We start from the raw sequence: 4,610 nt of genomic DNA, 5'->3' as shown, positions 1-4,610 counted from the left end.
GTGCTGGAGTCCTCACGATTCCTCTTGTCTGTTGAGATTCCGGAGAGCAGGTCCCATCTGGGTCACCAAATTCTGTTACCATTCTTGTAACGAAGAAAACTTTCCAAACCAAATGATAGTTTAGAAAGCTGACGTTGGTTTATTGCAGCATCAGGTGCATGCAGGATTTCTCCTCCTAACATGCACACCAGGTTAAAATCATGACAGGTATTTGAACAATTAACAAAGTTAGTTACGCCTACTGGTTCTGCCCCTTAATTAACTATTGGTTAGTATTTTTCTTACTTCATCTTAAAGTTACAGTTCTCTTTTAATTCACCACGCATGCTCAGAGAGTAGGGGGCTTAATTGGGTGGGGGCTTTTCTAGCTAGGAGGTGTGTTCTTTAGCATTATAATGAGATTATAATGAGACAAGTTAACTCTAGGGCACTATTTTGGCAGTCCATTCTATTTTTCTAAGATTTGTCCTTGTGTTAATCGTTATTGCTTGTTAGCAGAGAGTTACTGAAGACAGTCTTTATCTCTTAATATGTCTAAACGCCAGGTGCAGTTGTTATGAAGTATCTTCTTTACATTCTTCCCAAGACGTTCTTACTTTGTTTCCCAAGACGTTCTTACTTGCTTTTAACACTTATTTTTCAAGATGTCCTGTAACAATAGAAAAGGCCACATATGTACTGATGCACAAGAAATTACAATAATTAATAAGATGCATTAAGCACAAGATTTGGATGAAGCATGGTAACTAAACCCTGGTGAGATTCTCTGAACCGTGCAGAGGAGGTAGGAAACCTGCGGAAAAAGAAAAGTCAGTGATCACATCGTTACTTTATGTATAGAGAGCTGTGGTAAGCCTGCACCAAAAAATCTGCATTAGGCTTTTCCTAACATTACAATACTATACTCAAATACTTTTCTGATATAAGACTTTGCAGGTAATCATTAATGTAATAGCAATAACATGTACATTGTTAGACATACAGGACAAGCATGCAGTAAAGCATAGTGCATGCCATAGGGCATGGCTGCATGGTTTACTTAAGGCAACACTGAAGTCAAACAGGCTTAACTAGCTGATCCAGGTAACACAACTACACATCCTTTGGGCATGATCATCCACACAAATGCCAAGTTAAGCAGATTGTTGGAGAAAGTATGCACCTGTTCTAAAGCCAGAGGCTAACCTTTAACTCTGGATGGAGTGGACCACAGCTCAGGGTGAAAAAACACAGTGTGGAAGACAGATAAAGAAATCAGCAAGCCCATCTAGTCCCTTGGCCATTCTGATCCTAAAATCAGACTAAACGCCTTAAAACATCATAGTGGAGAAGCAAAGATACTAATTTGCATTAAGTGGAAAATAAAGATAGACAAAAAATTAGGGTACAAAAAGGGAAGATGAAGACTGGAGGACAATAGAACGGAAATAACCCTGTTACATGCTGTTTTCTTTCAGTTCCTTTCAGAGTGCAGCCCTCAGCGGGCAGAACATGCAGCCTGCCAGTCTGTATGTCGTCTAAGGGTGCAATTCCTTTCCCAGCCCAGGTGTGTCCTATAGCCTGTGACTTTAGATGTCAGCTGTGGTATTTCGTGATAATCTACAGCTAGAGGCAGAGTAGCCTTGACAAACTGGCTACTACTGCATGTGCTTTGGTTCTGGTACCTAGGACACCACTACTTTTAAAACTTGCAAGCTGGGGAGGCACTCATCTCCTGGTCCTCCACGGGACAGTCCTGCTGCATTCTGCTTTTCCTCATGTCCAGCAGAAGCTCCTTGAGCAGGTCACACAATACTCCTTTAACCTCCCTCTCTAGGCTAGCTCCTCCAGGTCACAGTATTCCTTCCTTGTTCTTAGTTTCAGGCTTTTCTGGGAACAAGAAGGAGCACTACCTAATATTGTGTGTTCTCCGTATTGTGTTGGAAGAGCATTAGTATTTTCTAGTACAGTACCCTGCCTTTGTTTCTATTTTCCTTTCCAGTTTGTTTCTTCTAACAACCCATTTTTCTCTTGCTCCATAACAATTAAAGCATCATAAAGAAAACATTTATGCACGTTACTGCTAAAAGTAATTTACTCAGCACATTGTAGGACACTGAAAACGTTTGTCTAGCACAGATCAACTGGAGGCAACTGGGGAAGATAATTAATGCCACATTTCAAAGTATGGTTTTGAATAAAAGAACAAAAATGCAAACAGAGAATTATTATGAAAACTCAGCTGGAATTCAGTTGGTTTTAACATTTTTATTAGATTCCCTTTTCTATAATAGTTTTGTGTCTTATCTGCTCTCCTCCTCAGTCCTTCAGTCTTACAGGTATGATGAAAAAAACCCAGAATTTTTAGAGGGACCTTAAGTGTATGGACAGAGAGCACAGGAGAGAAAACAAAACCGCAAAGACCAGAGTAAGTTTCCATGGGGCTTTTTGCAAAATGTGATCTGAGCCCACAGATCCCTTTTCAGTTTGAGAATTGCTCATTTAGAACTTAACAGGTCCAATAATTTCCCCAAATCCCAGCATACCAATAAGCAAAACAAGAGTCATGCTGCTTTCTGCAGCCTCTGGTGATGCTTACCTTATGCCACTTTTAACCCTTAGGCATATCAGAATAGCAAAGTATTCTTATTAGGATGGGGAATTGCTACACAGCAGTGTCTTTATACTTACAAAAAAGGGAATCTCAGTGAAGTTTCAAACATTTTTAATATTGCTGTATTTTAAATTCAGGTATAGAATTTTGTTCTGTCTGTAGCTGAGAATTAAATCTCTCACACATCTTGTTAAGGACCATTTCTTAAGGATATCTGGCACTGTTACTAGTTGTTATTAATGTAAAAGCACCAGCATCCCTTCATTCTATGTAATGCCTGTCCCAACAGTCCCCTACCTTCTCTGTAAAATCCAAGGCACATCAGATAGATACGGCAAAGAAAGAAAAGGAAAGGAAGGGGGCTGGAACACACGGCATAGGAGGAGGCTCAGGCATCTGGGATCGTTGTGCTTGTTCTCAGAAGTGAAGGCTAAGTGGAGACATTGGATTGCTAGCTTCAGCTATCTGTTTGGAGGTTAAAGAGAACTAGACCCTCCTCAGAAGTACAGAGGACCAGGGCAAAGGACAAGATGAAACAGTCACACGTGACATCAAAGGAAATTTCAATTTCAAACATGAAGAAAAAAACCTTCTCTGTTACTGCTCTTAAGCACAGCAAGAGCTGTCCAAGGCTGTCTAAGGAAGCTGCAGAATTTCCATCCATGAAGATTTTGAGACCCCAGTGGTCCAAACCCTGAGCACCATTGTCTAGCTTTGGCATTAGCTCTGCTTTGAGCAGAAGACTGGATTACATAACCTCCAGAGATCCCTTTTAACTGTATTTTATGATTCCATTAAACAAGATGAAACCGTTCATCACAAAAAAAAAGTTGAAATTACCGGACAAATCTTTAACCGGGGTTATGGACTAGGTATTATACTCCCTTGTCTCCTCACCTCCGCCTTTAATAAGGCAGCTACTTGAAAGAAGAAAAGGTATTTCATCAGTTAAACATGCTTTTTTAAAATTCTTTGCAAGATACTTTCCCCCAAAGCAATGACAGCTTGAAAGCACAATGTGCTATTTACATTTAAATTTGTCTTAGGTGAAGATAAGGCACACAAAAAAAATCTTTACAAGAGGGATTTGTATTTTCTGGCATGCTTAGGGGTGACACAGAATTGAAGAAGGCATAGAGAGTCTACATTACGAGTTGTAATGCTGAGTCAGATGCAGAGGAGTTGCTGGGAAGGGTCAGCCCAGCCAAGGAAGTTTCCAGGACTGCATCACAACCAATAAATTGTATTTAGTTGGCAAGAACATTGTGCATACCATAAATTCTAGGGTACAGTTACGGTTAGGAGGCACTGCCCTTGGTCTATTGACACACCTTTTGGGTAGCTGTGCAATGACGTTGTCATAAGCCTTCCTCTACATCATGTCAAAGCCTACCATCTGTTTCTGACTTCTGCTCATCACATCTGAAATCAGTGATAACACATACTGCATTTGAAAAAAAAAAAAAACCCAACAAAAACCTTTTGAGCAACTTCAGGGTCCTGGAGCTGGCTATGTGTGGGCCCTGCCTAGCTTTGTTTGCACAGGGGATTCACTACCTGCTCATTAAACAGGGAGCACCTGCCTTGCAGGGATGTCCCAGGCCGCCCCTCTAAGCTTACAACTCCGTGCCGGCGCCTCGGCAGGGACATGGCCGCAGCCTGCTCGCTGGGCGAGGACGGCAGGAGGCCGCACGGAGAGCCCGATTCACGCTCTCCCCCTGTGCGGCAGCACGGCCTGCGTCCGGGACTCCCCCGAAACACGGCGGAGGCCCTTGCCCAGGCCAGGCGGCGCCCCCCGGCCTCCATTTCGCGGCGCAGGCACGGTTCCGAGGGCCAGCGGAAGATGGCTCCCCACTGCCTACGGCCGCCTCCCCCCGCCGGAGCGGCGCGCCCCCCCCCCTCCGCCGCTTCCCGCTGGCCGGGTGCGGCGGCGCTGGGGCCGCACGCGGGGCCGCCTGCCCCCGCGGCTGTGGGCGGGCGGGCGGCGCCAGAGGCGGAGCCTGCCGCTCGGCCGCCG

Source organism: Gavia stellata, chromosome Z (genome assembly GCF_030936135.1).
Source record: "Gavia stellata isolate bGavSte3 chromosome Z, bGavSte3.hap2, whole genome shotgun sequence".
NCBI lineage: Eukaryota > Metazoa > Chordata > Aves > Gaviiformes > Gaviidae > Gavia > Gavia stellata.
Note: the sequence above shows the minus strand (reverse complement) of the source record.